The sequence below is a fragment of the Ammodytes marinus genome (genome assembly GCF_949987685.1).
Source record: "Ammodytes marinus genome assembly, chromosome: 21".
Taxonomy (NCBI): Eukaryota; Metazoa; Chordata; class Actinopteri; order Uranoscopiformes; family Ammodytidae; genus Ammodytes; species Ammodytes marinus.
In genome coordinates this window covers 12,564,189-12,585,547 of record NC_137225.1, presented here as the reverse complement: position 1 = coordinate 12,585,547, position 21,359 = coordinate 12,564,189, and positions in this window count along the sequence as shown.

Sequence of the window (21,359 nt, the reverse complement as noted above, 5' to 3'; positions counted from 1 at the left end):
CGACGTCCATTTCTGAGCCCAATTTAAACTAATCTTCTGTATTTGTAAAAAGGTTTTCTAAAAACCTTACTTGAAAGATGTAGTTGTTTAAAAATATACATATTATTGATTACATTTCTGTTCACCTATTAATTACATTTTAAATACGTCTTTATATTTTCTTTGACAAGTGCAGTTTCAGTGTGTTTTGATGGATCTTCTGGGAGCTGAACCAATGAGGAAACAGTTAAGTTGACCCACACACAGTACAACCAAGAACTGTTCAAGAGAGACTTAATATAGACTTTTGGTGGAGAGGAGTTGTTGAATCTCTCTGATAAATAACAGCTACTCTCTAACTACTGCTCGTCATCTCTGGTCTGTAATTGTAAGGCATCTGCACTTGCCTGAACTTAGATTGCTTGTTTTTCCCTGTCAATGGAATGAGTTGCATGCAGGGATGTGGATGAGGGAAAAAAGGGTTGGGATAAATGAATTGGGAGGAAGCAGATAAAGGCAGAAGTAGAGTGAAGTGGCTTGGAGTTTTACTTTTTATCATGGGACTTAGCTAAAATTTGCATTACATTTTTCTTTTTAAATTGGTTGGTGTTGTGCAATGTGCGCACATTTCTTTGCTATTTCTCTACATTTCCTTGTATGTTTCTATTGACGAGTTGTTTTTCAGTTGCACCACAGTGTCTCTCACGCTTTATTGAATGTTTTATTACAATTGTAAATATTTGTTTTTTTGTCCAGGTTTGATTACTTTTTTTTGTAAGTTTTAATGAACTAAAAAGTGGTTCTTTGCCCAAAGATCAGTCAACGTGAAGGTAGAAAACTCCCTTGACAACACACCCCAATAACTTATTGAAAACCTTTTAATTATTGTATTATTATTCATATTATTAGAAACTCTGCCCTGTGGTCTAATGAACCCAACAAAAAAGGCTCCTGTGCCAATTCCCTCTGTATTGAATTGTGTGTTCAAGTGCACCCACACTGTCTCTGCATTTGTCAGTTTAATGATTGGTGTGTGTGTGTGTGTGTGTGTGTGTGTGTGTGCGCGTGCGTGCGTGCGTGTGTGTGTGTGTGTGTGTGTGAGTGTGTATGTGTGCGTGAGCATGTGTCTTGTATGGCAGTTAATGAGTGTACAGCATGCATCCTCTGATTTCCATCCAAAGATGCCTGACTGGCCTCGCCAGAAAGCAGCAGTTTGTATTCATAAACAAAATGCAGATCGATCCCTTGATTTGTTTCCACAGACAAATCAGTCTGGGTGTCTGCTTGTCTTAAATTCCCTCTATGATTGGTTATCGGTTTCCTATAATTTTTATCCAATCTGCGTGCCCATGAGATAGCAGAAGAAATAGCACTGTATTGATTTATATTCCTTCTCCTGTTGTTGATAATAAGCGTGATTCTTAGAATGTATTCTTTGTTCTTTACTATACCGAGCATCTTTGGATGGGTAAACTACTGACAAGTTATTGTGAAACATGTCATTTTTTCTTTTCATTTTAAATATTGTGTATTCACGTCCAACTCTCTTTAAACTGAGCTGCAGAAAAGATCAGAATAAATTCAAGCGATTTAAAAACATGGATTCAAATGATTATGTTTCAATAGTATTCCTATTATTGCTACATAATCTATGTGCTAATGTCCATACTCTCATCTTGTCAATGCTTAGCCTTTAAAACTAGTCAGATATTCCATAAATCTTGTAAGTTGTGTCAAAACATACCGTGAATATAAAAACAGAACCCCCGAACAACTTTGTCCTTTGACAAGATCATTAATATTGGCCAGTTCTAAAAAAAAAAGTCAAGATTATAACTGATGAAAAAGTGACTTTTATGTTCAATCTCAAGTCTGTCTATACAAATTCTGGGTTTCTACAATTTCTGCATGAAGCATTTATAGAAAGGTTAGGGCGAGAGAGAAATGGTGACGTTATCCATCAAATCAATAATGGCTAAGGTTAGGAAAATAACATCCCTAAGGTTATTTAACACTAATTGCAAGTCTGTGAAACATCAAAGTCTGACATGATACACACCCATCCACCAACCTTCATACCCTCACGTCCTGCTTTGCCACGTAAAAGGGCACACTTCTTCCTGAGTTGGCACAGAACCTTGGCATACTGCTCTGCCTAAACATAATGTCAAGCGACAGCAGGCAGAAGTTCTGCCAATTTCTAATGTGATTTAAAATAGGCTTAAAATTTGTGTCCGCTCTGCTTTACATGAGGGGAAACAGGACATGGTTCTCTGTGGGTGGAAACATCGGTGGTCAATCTTTTTTTAGGGCCTTTAATTGAGCAGTAAATAAATTCTGTCATCATCAGAAACCAGGTTTTAGAGATGCTAGGTGCTAATAAGTCACTTGAGTCATCGGTTGTGATATTACCTTCTGCAGATAACATTTTTAATTTTAATTTTAATAATGGCATCCTAGGAAAGGACCAAGGAGTGTAATTTACTTTTAAAGCCTTTGACCAAAGTTTCACCCTTTTATTGTAGGGCACACACACACATGTGCACATGCTGCCTTTGACTCAGGAGAGGAGCCAGATGTTGCAATATTCAAATGAACACTGGAACTTTCCGCTGCCAAACCCCTAATTTGCTGTATACGGAATGACTTCATCCAAGCAGATCCAACTTCTGACAACAACACTCACCATATTTTATCCAGACGGCAACCATCTATCACTGCTCTCAACAGCAGGAGCATCGGAGAAACTACATGTCTGAACTCAAGCCTTTTGTGCATCTTTAAAAGCTGGATTCAGATTACACCAGGGGGAAGTTAGAAGGATCTGAACTTGTTTTGATCTTTCAACACCAGCTCCTCCAATGAAATATTGAGCCAAATGTGTCCCGTCTTTTGTTGCTGTGACTTTCTCTCATTTGTGGTTTGGTTTGACGGGTTAATCATTGAGCTCACCCACTTTCCAGACATGACTTTCTCCATGCAACAGACAGCACAGAGGAGAAACTGAAATGACATTTGATATTATTTGCTTTTCTTTCCAAAATAGCAGATCGGAACGTCACCAAAGGCCATCTCTATCTTACAAGCATCAGTGCAGACAAACAGAGACCAGAGAGAACACTGACTATCTTGAGATGTTGTGCGACCTTGACTGACCCACTTCAAGAATCTGGTCCTTTTCATATTTCCAGTAGAAAAAACAACAGTTCTGGTCATCCTGAACTGAAACAACCCCTCAGTCTGAGTCCATTTATTCTAAAACAAGACCAGCGACTGAGACCATCATGCCAAAATGACCTGCTTTGTTTTCCAATTGATCATATCTGAGTGCTTCCCTTCATACACCATACATCTTCCCTGACTGAAAGAATAACAAGCTTGCGGCTGCTTCGGTCCACATCCACCGAGTGGGATGCGGTGAAAATAGCTCTGGAATCAGATTGAATCAGGTAATTACTGCTTCAGTCTTTACTTTTATGCCTCAACGTATCTGCCAAGGTGGGGAAATGTTCCTATCAGCAGAGATGGTAGATGAAAGGCCGACATTAGCAGCGAGCTGCTGCGTTATTGGCTTTATTTATGCATTTTCGAGATATGAGTATCTGCCATCGCTTCCATTTCGGTGACTTGTCAAATAAAAGCAATTTATCTCAATGAGACTTCTTTTTTTTTTTTTTTGTAAACTGATGATTGTGAAGGAATTCTTCCTGGCGACATTGGTAAAAACATCACCTCTCAGAGTTCCACTCTGTTACAAAAACCTCTTGTTTATGATTTCGTTTTTAGTCTAGAGTCTTTTTTTTCTTCCTGTAAATAATCAACAAATATAATTTTATTATTTTCATTGAGGGGTGTGGTTGTTGGTCAACTAAACAGTAGAAAGGGTAGAACATGAGATATAAGAATGTTTGTACAGAAAATGATTGTTTTGCCAGACATACTGGTTCCAGGCATCAGTCATGCTGGCACTACTTGTACACAGTTTACGGAGAACTTGCAACAGCAAAGAAAAAAAGCCTGAGGAAACACCATTACACTTAACAGTCTGTTTTAAGGGAATCCTTGCATAGAAAATACATAATAAAACTCAAGATGCTTCAGAATCGGCACAGTGACTTTGGTTGCGTAAATATCGCTCGATGGTGTTTTGTCCTCCCAACGGAGCCTTCTAGGCAGCGCTGCCTGGAAGGACCTATTCCTTACCATTACCCTAACCCTAATCCTAAACCCTAACCCTAACCCTAACCCTAACCCTAATCCTAAACCCTAACCCTAACCGCAGGCTGCCTTGAAGGCTCCGTTGGGAGGACACAACACCAAACACCGTAAATATCACTAACAGCTGATGCTAACATTTGCTAATTTGCACAAAAGCCAAATACGGCTGAGGTTGATGTACTTAGTTTGGCAGGTGTTTGTCAGAAAACAAATTGGGACCTGATGATGGCACTAAAAGAAAATGCCATGGAATGTCATAAGAAATGATCCAAAATGGCATTGCAATTCATGAAATCATTCGTTTATTTATTTCAGTCTCGACCAATGTGTTGATCTGACCAACTGACAAACCAGCTATGTCGTTATTGTTGGTAGAAAAAATCAACACAAACTGATGAATGTGGAATCTTCTTAATTAGGGGATGCTACCAGGTAGGACTGTTAAAGTACAAAAACTGGAAAATTGCAGGGCAGTTCTTGGCTTCAAAACAGTTATATGACCTTGGCAAAGTCACAAAACAGCTTCCTAAACCATTCTTCCAGCATGAGAAAAACTCCCATTTCAAATGTTTGCTGAGTCTGAGCAATCTCCTGTTTGCCCCATAGGAGGTTCACAACCAAGTCATTTCCACTATTTGGACTAAACCCTGTGAAAATGTCCCAGGAGGCCACAGGACTCATTAGGTGCGGTGACACTTTTGCCGCAGGAGGTGTCACCAGGAAACCAGCTGGCAGGTCCTTTAAATATATAACACACACATCCTATGACCTCACATCCGGACAAACTGCTGAAGCGCGATCCTTACTCTGCCTCCAAGGCCAATATGTCTTCAGTCATCATTTAAAATGACAGTAACACACACACACACAAACACACGCACACACACAACAACAACAACAAAGAGAGGTATAAACAAAGGAAAGGCCCACACCAAGCTGATAAAAAGAGCCAATGTGGCAAATGTTTCAGTTTTCAATTCACTGTCAGGGAAACAAGCAGCTCCACTTTGCACACCATTGCTGTTCTCTGAAGGATACTGTGGTCCAAAGCAACACTGACTCAGAAATGCTGTTTCACTCAACAACTGATTTGTGTCTGTGGCTGCTACAGAGGAAGTAGAGGTATAATGTGCTGCCAACGAACCTTGTTGCTAAACCAGCAGAGTCCAAAGAGACAAAGGTCTACTTCACTTGCTTGTTCTCAAATGTATCCATGCAAAAGAACAACTGTAGAATCATGGTTCAACATGCCCTCCTACTGCCAATGCTTAATTGTGCAAACACAAGACCCTTTACAAGCACACTCATTTCTAGTTATTGTATAATGTTGTCTGAAGTTAAAGCTGAGGTTCACATTTACCCAAATACTATCTTTGCCAAAAATGTGGTTGTTGGAGCTTAGTGATATAATAACTTATCGCCGGGCTAGTTGGTGAAATACTGCAACTGGCAAGCTAACTGCTAACATGCTAGCCAGCCAGACTAGACTTTTTTCCTCCACTGTCCAAGGAGTTATTTAAGAGTGAAAATATAACTCACCGGGCAAACGAGATTGCTAACTTAATAACTGACCAGCAAGATCCTTAATGGAAAATCGCCATTTGCACAGTTTTTTTTTTCCAAAAGGCACATTAGTAACACTGTCTTCTGCCTGGAAACCATGCGTATAGCCAGGAGCCTCAGACAGAGGAAGGTTGTATAAAGTGAAAGATGTTCTCTCTTCCCTCTATGGTCAGCACTGTCAAGACTGTTTGTTATGGTCCATGTGAAGTCGACATTAAACATTTGCACAGATTGCCCGCGCTGCCTGAAAATCCATTAGGCACAGCATTTCCACTGGAATGACACGATATCGCCACAAAAGTTTGCCGTTTATGTGTTGGTTTGACCAGGCCATTACTCTTTATTCTTCATCGGTTAATGAGAAATGCATGCTGAGGTACTTGACAACTCCAGGTTTACATAGGGTCAGCTCCTAAACCACCCTCAATAAATCAATAGAGCATTTTTTGGGCACAATTGGGGCATACTTGGCTGACTGTGGACTTTTGGAGTAATAGGCTACTTGGTAAGTAAGTAAAAACACAAGCGCAGACAAGACCACAACTTAAGAAAGGCCTAGTCTGTTACAAACAATCTGAGACCTCTACTGCATCAGTGATGATATGAGCAAGTTGTTGTAATGAAGTTGGTCAAATGCCGACTTGTGGCTCAGAGCTGTGTGTGCAGCAGCTATGAACACAACTCACAGTCCACTGGATATACATTTTAAGTTAATAATCAATATAATCCCTAATGTGGCTGATTAATATTGCCGGCACAGGCTCACTGTATCTGTAACAGGGCCTTAGGCAGGTCTGCTGACAGATGACTCCACACAGTGTCCAATAATAAACATAGGACATAGGAGGAAACATGAGACCCGGCCTGACTTCCAGTCCTTATAGGCAATCCATCATCGTAGTGCTGACCGACTGACTTTCAGGGGACCCATGTGGACGACATGCAATGCAGCAAAGAGAAGTCTGGGAGAGTCTGGCCCATTCGCCGGTGTTTTATGCCCCCTTTGTTGACACTCGCATTGTTTCCCACTGTCTCCGCTGGCTTGTCAGAAAAGAGAAAGGATAAACAGAGCACTGAGCTTGGCACAAAGTTCGTCCTCTTCCCTAATGAAGTGCAACCTTCCGAGCCCAAACATCATTCATCATACTCCAGCAGCCCCTGTGTTGGTGTGCAAGCCCCGTGTGTGTCTATACCCAATGTTTGTCCGTATCTGCATCGGTCTGTGCTTGTGTTTTCATTTTCCGTCCTCACAGGCTGCAGGCACTCAAATACAGCCTGGATGACTTTAACAGAGAGGACAAAACAAACAGTCCAGTTTGACCCACTTGTGTTTCGGCTTTTGCTTTGTTTGGCAAAAAACTCATACATCTAATTTCCTGTCTATTAGATGGATATCAGAAGTTTTAGATATATCTGATTTACACTGTGCAGCGTAAGCAGGGTAAGTTTCCATTGTTGATTCATGTGGCGTGAGGCCACGACCTCCCATTTATTCACATAGGTATTAGCTTTGCTGAAGCTGTGCCATAATATTTAGACCATAAATCATTAGCTTGTGTTTAGTCTGTGCTTAGATGTATATCTCAATGTGATGCTCCCCCCCCTCCCCCATCACAGATTTGGCTGTAAGTATGAGTTATGAATGTCTACGGTAAAAGTCGTGTGTGTCCTTGTGATCAGGGTCAAGGCAGCGAATTTCTTTCATGCATCAAAACCGTGAATTGATCCAGGAATGTTTAATAAATCAAAGTGAAATAATTAAAAGCTGATTGTTTGATCAGTCGCTATTGGATGTATTACTCCTTGCACAAGGGTAAAGAGCAAAAGGGAAATTATGTTTGGAGGTAATTCTAAGAAACTGAAATCTGGCTTTATGTGTGTGATTTCTTCCATATGGTGCTGTGCTGTTTTACAGCTGTAGCATAACAAAATAAGTTGATTATAACCAGACATGGCTGTGTTGATAGTAATGTAGGAGGTTCAGTATTGCTGCTTTATTTCTTAGGTTAGCTGGGGCTTGACATTGTGATGGTTAAAATGCTGTCTGTTTTATTATACTGACAAATCCATTTCGAATTTTCTTAGCATAACAAATGACATCAGTGGTCATCAGATTAACATATGAGCCTGATCCCCAAAAAAGGTCATGAAATGGACACCATGTTTTCAGATACTCCATGTTTTGTGTTTAAAAAGTTAAGAAGTAGATTGTCTGGCAAGTTATTTGTTGACATTGTGCATTAGGAAAGCTCAAATACAGCTGTTGTTAACAGCTGGTTTGCTGTTCCTAAATCAGCACTCGGCCTATATCAACTTGTATATAGGCCGAGTGCAATCAACTCTTCCATTGTATGTGGTGTATGTGTGATAATGTACTGAACAGTGACTCAAAATAGAACAAGTAAAGAATGTTGGTGAAGAGACAATATGTGTTGTCCTTTATTAATTGCAGCCTGTACTGAATGGTAAATGGACTGCATTTATAGGGTGCTCTCATTTAACAATGTTCTTCTGAATTAGCCATGGTATCGGAGCTAACATGTAAGCTGGCCTGATGATTGGTGACAGTTAGGGTCCAGGTCCTTAGGCCAATGCTGTAGGTTATTATTAATAACCTACAGCAACTTATTAACCATGGCTTGAAAGCTGCACTTATCAACACGTTTTGTTCTAATATTGCATCAAATTACAATATATAAAGTGAGAAAGTACTTTTTGATTCACTCTCATGCCACTTTTTTGGCAAAAAACTAAACTACTGCTAAGCATACCTTTGTGAGGCTTGTTTTGTTAAAAAGTAATTCAGGTGGGTTTTGCTGTGTTGGGTTGTTTCTGTTATTTTCTTTAGGTCTACTTCAGTTCATGATGGAAAAGTCATTAACTTTACATAACATTTAATCCACACATTTCACATTTCTATAGGGTACTACTTGTCGTGAATGTTCTTCTGCCTTCTTTGATGATTTGAATTCAAGGCAACATCATCAGCAGTACAGTTCACCTCGGATGCCCCGTCCGTCTCGCAAACAGACGAGAAGAAGCTATCATAACGCCGGGTAACATAAGAAGAAGCGGGTCACATTAAGCATATGAACCTCTGCTTGACTCTGTGTGTGTGTGTGTGTTTATTTGTGTGTGTGTGTGTGTGTGTGTGTGTGTGTGTGTGTGTGTGTGTGTGTGTGTGTGTGTGTGTTGCTCTCAGCAGTCTCCATAGATAACATACCCCTATCTCTTCTCCATTTAGTGCCGCCATGCCTCGGTCTGGGTTGCACCGACTGTCGCCCCGGGGGAAATAAGGATACGGCTTTCAGGTTCCCAGCAGGCCCAACATATGGGAGCCGCTCTCTCTCATCCAGTAGAGATGAATTCATCCCAAACTCATCTCCTCACACAGATTAATTTGGCAGACGTTGGCGAGGCAGGTGGAGAGTGTGAGAGTAGCATCTCTCTGTGTGTGTGTGTGTGTGTGTGTGTGTGTGTGTGTGTGTGTGTGTGAGAGAGAGAGAGAGAGAGAGAGAGAGAGAGAGAGAGAGAGAGAGAGAGAGAGAGAGAGAGAGAGAGAGAGAGAGATTGATGTGGATACTCTGCCTTTGCGTATCTCACTTCTGTACCGCTGAAGGCCCGGGTGATGAGAAACGGAATGAGATGTCTTCCTATTGTTATTTATCGTCATCCCTGTGTTATTATTAGGCTCACAAGTGAAGGAAGGGACATTCATAATGTGCTGTGACAGTATAAACCTGTGGATCAAATATGTGATTTGAGCAATTTTTACAACAGCAAAAGAAGAGTTAAAGAACCGTAGATCATTAAATTGAGCTACAATCAAAACACAAGTGTTATACAATCTAAAACATCAGACAGCAAATAAGTGAAATCAATTATTCTTTTGTCATGAGCTCCGTATGCTTATACATTCAGCTAGCTTTGATATACTTATCAGCAGAGAACAAACGTTGAGCCTTTCATTCGCTGAATCTTGTCTTTTCTATTGATTTCTATGGAGAATAAATCTAAGGCAGATGCTGCAGCCTCTAAAACCTGTAAACCAGCCTAAGCTCTCGACTGATTTACACCTCTGGATATAAAACTTACTCTGGCTCAAACAGATGGCGAGAGGTTCAGATAAACCTGCTAGGCATGCTATTGAATTAAGAACTTAGAGAACATTTTCAAATCTTAGGCTAATAATAACAATAAAAGCAGAGAAAGCGATTCTGCCTTCAGGCCACTGACTCAGCTGAATAATATAACCACCACTTGATAGCAAATTCAATCTCCTTTTATCTTCCTAACCAAAAAATACAGCCACTTAGTGCAAGCTCTGCACATAACTTAAGTTCTTCACTGTATGGATTTGGTGTGTGCCCTAAGGTTAAGGTGGTTAATCTGCAGTTTTTTTTTCATTATTGAAAGATGCCCAAGAACAGACATTCAAACAGAAATTATACTCATAAAGCACAATATTGTAAATCTCACAGTGGAAGCGAAAATACTGTATGAGAGAAAATATGGACTTCTTTTGAACTTTGAATAGAATCCAAAGTGACGTAAACTGCAGCCACAACAACTTTCCTTTAACACATTGTTCACACAGCCATTTGACATGTTTCTCTTTATGTCAAAACTGATACAATGCGCCAGAGAAGCCGTTTTACTATCAGACTAAAATGTTACAAAAAGTACCACATGCTAGAAAAGGCGGTGTTTCAAGTGGCGATTTTGTAAACTATTAAAAATGAGAAAAATAGCATTAACCTTAATACATTGTGTGCAGTGATTGTTTAATCCCTGCGTAATGAATGCTTGTGGAAGGAGTACAATACATAAAATGTAGTATTCACAGAATAATTGGAAACACAAATGAGAAAGCAAACACAGTTTAAGACGGTGCACAGTGCTGCAACTGTCCTAAAAGTCAGTCCTTTCCTTTGAGCAGAACACCAGGGACTTTCAAACCTCATCAAAGACACGAGGACTCTTTAGAGCGACTGCCAACTTGTTGGTCTATGGTTTGTAGCAGAGGTTAATAACCACTGTGGTTGCTGTCTGATGGGTTTCCAAGGGTGATGGGAATCTGTGTGTAATTGTGTGAAAGAAGAAGGCAAAGGGGAAAAGTCTCACTGGCCCTCGTTTACAGTCCAATGGCTGGTTCTTCCCTTCCGCACTGTTGCTTTTGGTGCAGTAAACTAAAATAGCAAACCGGTGGCCTTTTATGGAAGGAATATTACATGATTGTTCTCCCAGGTTTAAATGGTTCAATTGGGCACCACTATGCTCAGCCACTGTCATTGATTTCAAACTCCTGTTAGAAATGTTAGAGTATCTGCATTAAAGCCCGGTCACACCAGAAAGTGGAACAACACAATTAATGAATGTGCCTTCTTCAAGCTAAACACGAACCAAGCCTAAACACTAAAGACAACACTTATTTTACTTTTAATTGGGTATGGGGCCCCATGCGATAACTAGCTCGCTAACTGCTAGCTATGTTGTTAGCTAAGTTGCAAACGGTTCATGTATCCCTCTCTGTCTCCAGTCTCATAAACCAAGTCTCTTTTGTGGTGTAGTGTATACTCTGACAGAGAGGGATAAATTAAGTTGCCTGGAACAACAAAAACGAATAAACTGCAAGATCTATTTTGGACTCTCTGGCCCCCCGTGCCCTCAAAGATCAGCAATGTCAGGACAGCTTCCTGCTGGTCAACAATGTTGATTCGCTGGACAATGTTCACCAAAGTAAGTTAGACTCAAAGGCAAAACATTCATGCACATTCTCTTCACTCAGCAAGCAAAACCACAAGGGAAAGATATAAATTTCAACAATGAATACTAATGAGAACAGCAGTTAACTTGTATTTTTAAGGCAGCAGGGGATGCCTTTTTATGCTAGATATCATGAAGCCACGTATCCCAACTGCAACAGCACTGCCTATTATTGCTGCCACTGGGTCTCATGAGTCATTCATTAAGCGGTTCCCACTGACTGATTGGCTCTTATATCCTTTTACCATGAATTTGGATTGATTCACTTTTTTTGTTGCAAAACACAGTCATTTAAGAGCGCACAGTGACACAAATATGGCACCTTCGATGAAAAGAAACCTGCTAAATGCTGATTACGGAGGTTTAACATGGGCGGAAATAAAACACTGAGTAATGGATGAATTCCACATTGCCTTTCCCAGAACGCCTTTGGAAACATTAAATATATCAAATAACCCACGGCATTGTGCCTGCTCCTACTGCCGAAGCCCCAATTAGCCCCTCTGTGTGAGACATTTGTAGCTTCATGTGAATGTTGTTTTCTTGAGCTCATTGTGGGGGGGATTAGTTATACAGTGGGCAGTGTGGTAATGTAGTCATTACTAGAGCAAGCTTATGAATTAAGCCAAATGTGCCTGGTCTGTCTCCCTTTTTTCTCCTCATAGGTGTCATAGTTCTGTGACAAACTGATGGATGTCCGTCTCCCACTACTTTCTGTGTGGTTCAAGCTATGCAGTACAGAGGATTGTGCAACTTCTGGTTTAGTCTCATCACTTATTGTTAGCCTGACAATAACTGGTTTCATCAAGTTATTCAATAAATTCATTGGACAACGATACCAAATTTGTAATATCACAAAGTCTGCTGTAATACGATTTGCGAGCGATATGAGACAATATTATATGCCCATTTAACACAACCTGTTACATTTTTATCAATTCCCAAAGAACAACAAAAATATTATTTTTGCGTTTTATTTCTAAACTATTCCAGCTAATTAAACGAAACAAACAATAAAAATGTATTTTTGGAAATGGTGTCACTCAAAGATGCTTAGAAATATTTTCAAAAATAAAAGCGTCTTTTAAAGGTGGCGATATTCATCGATGTTTGGGCGTTGCATCGATGTTGTTCCATCTTTCGCCAATAAATCGATATTTATCGATCCATACCGGTGTATCATTACAACCCAGGACACAAACAGGACTTTTTGTCCTGCCCAAATTGGCCTTCAACATTGCAGATGTTTGTTGTACTAAAAACTAATCGGGTTTAACTCCCGCATCATTTGTTCATAGTTCTTGTTGAGTTTTAAATGGCCCATGTTCTCTTGTATTTCTTGGCCCTACTCTGAAGCTCTCCTGTCCATGAGCATGACATTCCTCATCATGTTCTCAATGGTTTGCCCCTTGCCTCCTGAGGCTCTGTTAGTGTCTTCTGCTAGATCACCGTCTCCTTCTCCATGCCCCACACCCTCCCCTCCCCTCCCCTCCCCTCTCCTAACCTCAAACTTTGAGTCTCTCAGTCCTCTTGTGTCGTCTTATCCTCTGCTTGGCTCATCTATCTGTCACTTAAAGCACCAATCCGAGGGTCAGATAAAGACACAGGAGGCTCTGAGGCACACACACACACACACACACACACACACACATAGGATAGTGAGAGTTGTGTTAATAAACCCTCTTGGTTTCTTGTCGCTCAAACTGTGTGACTTTAGTAAAGAAATAACAAAAAGTCCCCATAAAGTAAATGTTATATTTCCTCCACAGAGCTAAGACACTTCGAGATTAAAATGCTACTGTTACATCTTAACTCATGACATGAAGGATGTGCCATGTATCATTAAAGATGAAAAGAGTGAGATTGCAACGCTCATAACAAACTAATGCTGGAAATCTGGGAAAACTGGTGGTTAACAAGAGAGATGTCTTGTTAAAAGAGGTACCATGTAATCAATATGAACAACATTTAATAAAATAATGCACATTTTTATTGAACAAATATCATTTTACTAGAACTGAAACTGGCTTCCATCTGTTTGAATCTCTTTCTCAGAGAATGTCACAAAAAAGTTTTAAGTTTATCCATGTGCGAATTTTACTGGGATCATTATCATAAAAGGATGGCACTAAATGTTGCGAAACTTTGGCCGTGATGTGGATTTGTCCCATCTGACCCGTTTTGCTTCACAAGGCCAGTAACAACCCTGATAGCGATCCAGTGAGTCAGACAAGCCCTCAAGCACATGTAATGGAAACACTGCATGTGGTTGCCTCACTTGTCACTTTCTCATTTCAAACATCCCGGGGCATCCTGCAGCAGACGGAGAAGAGCACTGCAGCTGATAACTAACAGTGGAAGAACAAATAGAACACCAGAGTTTCATTCTGTCTTATTCAACCCTTTGAACCACACAACCAGTTAATACCACCACCACCACCACAGTGCAATAGTTTTTAACAGGATTTTTTTAAGGATGGTTTCCATTCATCTCTGCCATGTAGCCTACTGCGTTACTGTCACAAGGAAGGAAAAAAAGAGCCACCTCTCAAATAAATTACATGTGGGCCGTTGGAGAGAAAACACACGGGGCGCAGGGATTCGATTAGATGGATGACAAAATGAAACACCAGAAAGGAAACATATGACACTGTGTCGAGGACGCAGTCTAAAACAGCCAAAGGGGGCGAGGGTGGAGCGGCCTCACACAGCTATTGGCTCCTCCTCTCCCCCACGTACTTCTCACAGATTCTTCTCTGTGAGTGATGAGTCAAGTGAGGCCTTGGTTGGCAAACAAACACATTTGTTTAAGAGCTGCGACACTATCATTCAGTGTTATTTTTAAAGGAATAGTTCCGCAACTGTTTTTTATTTATTTTGAGCTATTTGCCTCACTCTCAGGAGACAGAAACCATTCCTTTATGCGTGCATTTCTATAGGAGACATGAGCAAAGGTTGCTTAACGGTCCTGTGTGCTTCACTTGTTCATTTATCATTTTTCAGCACTGCACGGTTTTCTTCCGGTATGTATTTGATTCTAGAATGATAAAGTGCAAAAAATATAGAGCGCAACATTAAGTGGTAAATAAACAAAGTGTCTGTCGCAACATGCTAAAAATGTATAAATACATTTATTGAGCTTAACCTAAATCCACTCCAGGCAGACTGTTACCTGTGTAACACCTTCTAGTAACCTTTATCTAATGTTCAAAGATAAAAAAAAATTTAAATATCTCATATACATACAGTCATATGAAAAAGTTTGGGAACCTCTCAGCCGGCAACATTGCACTGATTTGTTGAACCATGTACAGATACACAATCTGCAGCCAGATGTTTTTGCAGGTCTTTGGAGGTGATCTTTGGGTTGTGTGCAACCATTCTCACAATCCGCCGCATATGCCGCTCTTGTACTTTTCTTGGTCTGCTAGACCTGGGTTTAACTGCAACTGTGCCTGTGTCCTTCCATTCCCTGACAACGTTCCTTACAGTAGAAATTGACAATTGAAACCTTTGGGAAAGCTTCTTGTAGCCTTCCCCTAAACCATGATAATGAATAATCTTTGTTTTTAAGATATTTTGGGAGCAGATTTGATGGTCCCATTCTGTCTCACTTCAGCAGAGAGTCAAAGAGAAGTGCAACTTGCATTTAGGCACCTAAAATACATGTTCTCATGATTAAACAGACATTTCTATGAGGTTCAAGGCTTAACAACATAATCCAACCAACTTTGTGTTTAAAGTCATCAGTTTTACATGCTGTTACAGGCATTAAAATCAACAAAACCACAAGGGTACCCATATTTTTGCACAGCCAGTTTTTCACATTTTATTTTATTTCACACAACCAAATACTGCTTTTCAAAAAATCTTTATTTGGAAAACATCCCAGTAGTTAGCTGTTCCTGGTAAATTAAAGACATACCACTTTTATCTTTTTTTTGTGAAAGCAGAGTCAATTATAATGCCGGCTGAGAGGGGTTCCCAAACTTTTTCATATGACTGTAATTAAAATTAGGGTTCGTAACAGCGAGCAACACATACAATTTAATTAAATTTACATTTTAATTCCAGACTGAATGATCTGCACACCCACAGCTCCGACGTAGATTCCCTCTCATAAAGATTTTATTAGAAAGCTATGCATTATCTTGTCTTATTATCTTCTGCAGTCGAGTGGATGGCCCATTTTTATGGCCCCTTTTAGCCCGCCGCTCTGACATTACATCCGTTTCCTTGTCATCTCCATGCACTCCTTTGTCTCCAAGACTGATCTTTTCCTCCCTTTTCCCTTTAATTCTTTATTGCTTCCCCTTAGTTTTAACCCAAACACACACATACACACATACTCACTCACACTCCGCTCCATCACTCTGGGCTCCAGATGTGATAGCCAGAGTGGTGAACAGGCTGCAAATTATTCAAGATGTAATTAGCCATTGGGGAAATCATATTAAAGAATCTTAACTTAGACCTCAGGGAAACTTTATGCACTTCATCAAATAATGGGCCAGGAATCCAAATAATATTCCTGACCTATTTCTGCTTTCCCCATGGGCGAGACTGTCTAAACCGCTGCTAAGGAACAAGAAGAATTTCATGTTTGATTCTCCAGCCAGCCAGGTTCAGTTAAACGAACATGCAAATATGGCGTAATGAGAGCTGCTACAAAGGTTGACTGTAATCGACGTTGACGGCGAGAACAAAATACATAGACACTGCCTTTTGATATCTTCATCTTACTTTCTTTTGATTGTGCTTACATACCTCATCCCTTCAAACCTATTGTTTTGTGTGCATCTTGTGAGAGAACAAACAACTTCATTTTGATTTCTTCTTTCCCCCCAGTAACAGGCTTCTGTTAGACTATATTCTGTAGTTTATTCTTTCACTGCTATGGTCCCGATGGTCAGTCAATCTGTCTGTCGTTCAGTTTTGTCTTTGGTTCAAGGTTTAACTAAAAATACTTTTCTAGCCAGATTGCCATAAAACTGATATTACTCAACCCACTGACCCTTTAGACAACTGTCATCATCAGGTCACCATTCCCCCTTGAGATTTCCGAAGGAATTTCTTGTGTGTATGTACACTCACCGGCCACTTTATTAGGTACAGCGGTTCATTTTCTTGTTAATACAATAACTAATCAGCCAATCACATGGCAGAAACTCAATGCATTTAGGCATGTAGACCTGGACAGGACAACTTATTGAAGTTAAAACCGAGCATCAGAATGGGTAAGAAAGGGGTTTTAGGTGACTTTGAACATGGCAATGTGGAAGGTGCTAGAAGGGCTGGTATGAGTATTTCAGAAACTGCTGATCTACTGGGATTTTCACTCTAAACCATCTCTAGGGTTTACAGAGAATGGCCCGAAAAAGAAAAAATATCCAGTGAGCGGCATTTGTGTGGACGTGAAATGCCTTGTTGATGTCAGAGGTCAGTGGAGGATGGGCAGACTGGTTAGAGATGATAGAAAGGCAACAGTAACTCAAGTAACCACTCGTTACAACCAGGGTATGCAGAATACCATCTCTGAACGCAAAACATAACTAACCTTGAAGCAGATGGGCTACAGCAACAGAATACTCCACCGGGTGCCTCTCCTGTCAGCTAAAAACAGGAAACTGAGGCTTCAATTCTCACATGATCACCAATATTGGACAATAGAAGATTTAAAAATCATGCCTGGTCTGATGAGTCTCGATTTCAGTTGCGACATTCAGATGGCAGGTTCAGAATTTGGCGTAAACAACATGAAAGTATGGATCCATCCTGCTGTGCACCATCAACCACGCCATGTTCAAAGTCACCTAAACCCCCTTTCTCCCCCATTCTGATGCTCAATTTGACTTCAGTACATTGTCTTGACCACGTCTAAATGCCTAAATGCATTACATTTCTGCCATGTGATTGGCTGATTAGCTTTCTGTTTTTATAAGGCTTTGAACGGGTGTACCTGATAAAGTGGCCGGTGAGTGTATAGTCCCCCTATTAAAAGCATTTACGACATTTGGAGGGTTCCGCTTGCAACACCCTAGGCAAAATATCAGCTTTGCTCTTTTAGATAGTATATCATACCAGTAATCTAACTAGAGAATGGATACAGTGATCGGCTGATTTTTCTCTGGGATTCCAATCACTGCCAATACTATGCCAGTTCTCTTTTTTTCTCCAAATTTAAAAGGGGCTCTCCAGGAGATCCAGTAAAGCACACCCATTAAGTTGGGGGACTCTAATGGTTAGACACAAAAATCGACTTTTACTGGGGATCAACCTCGAAAAATGCTAGATCATACATCTCCCATGGTGCAACACAGTAGTATTTTTCATTTGTCCTCCACACCTTAAGTGTTTACGTTGAGGACAACGGTGTTAAACCTGTCTACATGGAACTCATCCATCCCTTTTCATATCAATTATCCCACATGACGAAACAATCTTTACACTCTCTGCTGGAGTTATCATCCAACATATAATGTTGGAGTGCAATGAACATTGCAACCTCTTTCCTCAGTCTTTTCTCCTTCCCAAACTTTTTTATTTGCCATATGTCAATAATTTTATACTCAAAGTCAATGACAACTGCATGTTGGGTCCACATGTTTAACTTGGTGGAGATTCCAAACTCTCTGGGGTTGGCTTTTTGACAACCCGTCATTGTGCTTCAAGATTTGTGAGTCCCACTCCTCACTGTATTTAGCCTACATCCCATTTGAGCATATCCTGTGATCCTCATTGATTCACTACACCAATCAATGCAACACTTCTCTGAGCTACTTCCCTGGCAGCTGACCATAATACAAAATGTAGGTTCGAGTGCAAGTTTAAAAAACATTTCAGCTCAAGTATTGAATATTTTCTTGAATAACATTAGGTTTCGGGTGCCTCACAAGGACCATTGAACATAGAATGTAGTTTTATAATGCAGGTATTCGGGCATTTTCTTCGATCTTAGCTGTGCTGTCAGCAAAGATTAACGTTGTACAGTAGCGTGATGCTTAGTTACATGCTAGGAGGACCACAGGAACTGGTGGATTGGATGACGGTAATTAGGTGAATAATGACTGGTGGGGTTAGGGGAATTGAAACAGGATACAGCTGACTGTTTTAGTGTATTTCAAAGTAAAACAAATCCCAGTGTGGATCAGGGTGTGTGTGTGTGTGTGTGGGGAGGGGGGGGGGGGAGGAAGAAGGTGTGTTGTTGAAGGAGATTTAGTGTAAAAACATGAGCCACCTGTTCCAGATCCACCATGACGCTTTTAGAGCCTAACCCCTCCCTCCTCTTCCTCTTTCCTTCCAACAACAGCCCTTCTTGCCTGAGATCATCTTGGCCTCCATGAAGGCCTACTATGAAGTGTTTGAATTTCTGTGTGTATAAATATATATATACAGTATATACGTCCTAACTGGTTAATACTTTGTAGCAAACCAACCTTTCACATCTGTTGAGAAATATCCTGGGATGGCTCCTGGCGGGCTGGTGAATGTTTCTTTTTATACGCTGCCCTATCAGTCTGAATGGCAAGCTATTAAATTGTTCTCTCTTACACTCCACATTTTATTGCCATGGTTCTTTTTCGAGCCTTTTTGCTGCATCATTCAACACCTTCTGAAATAACAGCTGTGATATTTTGTTAGGACTTTGGATTCATAGATGAAAAAAAATTAAATACTTGCTAGTTTTTCCCCCTTTTAACGATAATGAAATTAAGGTATCTTCCTCTTACTTTCACTTCCATTGTTTCCCCAGGGCCGATGGTATGCCGTTTACTTCACTCATAAATCTGGTTGTCAGCCTTTGACTGGTAGATTGAGCAGACAAAATGGGCTGCTACTCTGAGCCTAGGATGAGTTTGTTCCAGGACATTACACCGCTGTTTGCAAAGATGCCTCCATTCTGGGAGAAGTGTTCCCGGTTCAGTGGGGAGACAGGAAGATGGGAATATATTCAAAAATGCAAGGCCTCGCTCTGCATACTTGTAGGACATCAGTCGTCCTTTATAGTATGTAACTCAGGACAGCTGTTTGCATATTGGCAGGGCGACCTTGCCTTAATGCAGTTGCCATACCCAGGAAACTATAACATTCAGATCTGCATCATGAGAAATATTTATTTGTTGGGAATTCTGTCATTTTCTAAAACACTTTGATACAACTCCATTTCAAGACAGAGCAAACAGACTGTTATCAACCACTGCCAAGTTGCCTTTGAGATTATTTTACCTCCTGTGACAATGCTTTGGTCAGTGCTTATTGTGTCTGACTATGTGCTGATTAATGCAAGAGCATAGGATCCCTCTACATTATTTTGGTCTTCGCCACCCACCTTTCCATCATGTCAGCGTAAAGGATTGAGGTACACCTCAGGACCGTATGGGCTATTAAATGAACGCCAGCTGCTGTTCCTGTGGCGATGTTACGATGATGTTCGAATCAGCCTCGTCTTGCATGGTTGCCTTAAAGGCTGAATTCTCCTGAAATACATTTCTGTAATGAAAGGCATTGATATACAGTACGTGCGTCTTCTGATGACCCTCCTGTGATGATCCCAGGCAGATGCAGCAGCAGCCTTGAAAGAGGAGCGGGGAAATAGCCAGGTAAAAAGATGCCTGATGGAGACTAAATCAAAGAAAATTGTAGAATGCATGTGGATGAAGAATGCAATGTAGGACTTATGAGAGATAGAGGCTATGCAAAATGAGGAAGGGGGAAAAAGTGTTTTTTAAATTATCTATCTGCTGCAGTGTGTTGTTGTGGCTGCAGGGAATGAGTTTGTTTTGCCCTTGGGATGTCTTCATCCTCAAAGTGTAAGCTCACAGCTGGCGCCGCATTCACCTAGTGGGAGCTTCACATATAAGCATAGGCCTACCTGCAGTAAAAAAGCTGTGTTTTTTTTTTAAATCCTTGAAACGTTTAAGATTATGAGGGTGAGGAAATGAATGAGACTTTCCCATCATGAAAAACATCCGACAAGGTGCCTTTGAACACTGCCTACAGCACAAGTGGATTAACAGTCTGCTCTTCCAATTGATACTATAAGACTTCAACTATAGCTTTGGGGTAAATGCTTACGTCAGCATGATTACAAATACAATGTTAACATCATGTTATACGTTTACCTTGTTAACCAGCATAGTTTAGCATCTGAGCAAGCAAACATTTGTTAGGCTTGGCATGATGAGAAATGTCAATGGTTCTGCAGGTTTTTTGACATAAATGAAAATGTTGTACAAATTACAAATTTGACCGAATATTGGTTCCAGAAGACAAGTAAGAGGTATAGTATTTGGCGGCATCTAGTGAGATTATAGATTGAAACGCTCTCTTGCCAACCCCTCCCTTTCGGATAATTTACAGAAGCTACGGTGGCCTTCAAGGCCCTGTTGAATATCTATTTCCGATGTCATAGCAGCCTATCCAGTACTTTTAGAGACTGTTCGTTCAAAACCACAATTGTTAACCTCGTGGTAGAGCCAGAGAATAAGTCAGAGAATCACAGAAGCCGTTCAGATGCCTTCTCTATGAACTATAATTATTTGGCAAACTTTCTTTTCGTCTGGAACAACAAACTGCCCCCTGCCATCAGTGATGGTGACAATAGTACAATCACACCTGCCTCTTCAAAGAAATCGTAGTTATTTGACTTTTTTGCCCACCAGAATTGCCCTGTGCAATATATATATATATATATATATATATATATATATATATATATATATATATATATATAAAATTACCAAGAAAGGGGTGAAGGCGAAACAAGCATCCTATAGCATCTAACAGACCTACCATAGTTCTCATAGAAAAAAAAACTGAACAGCATATCACTG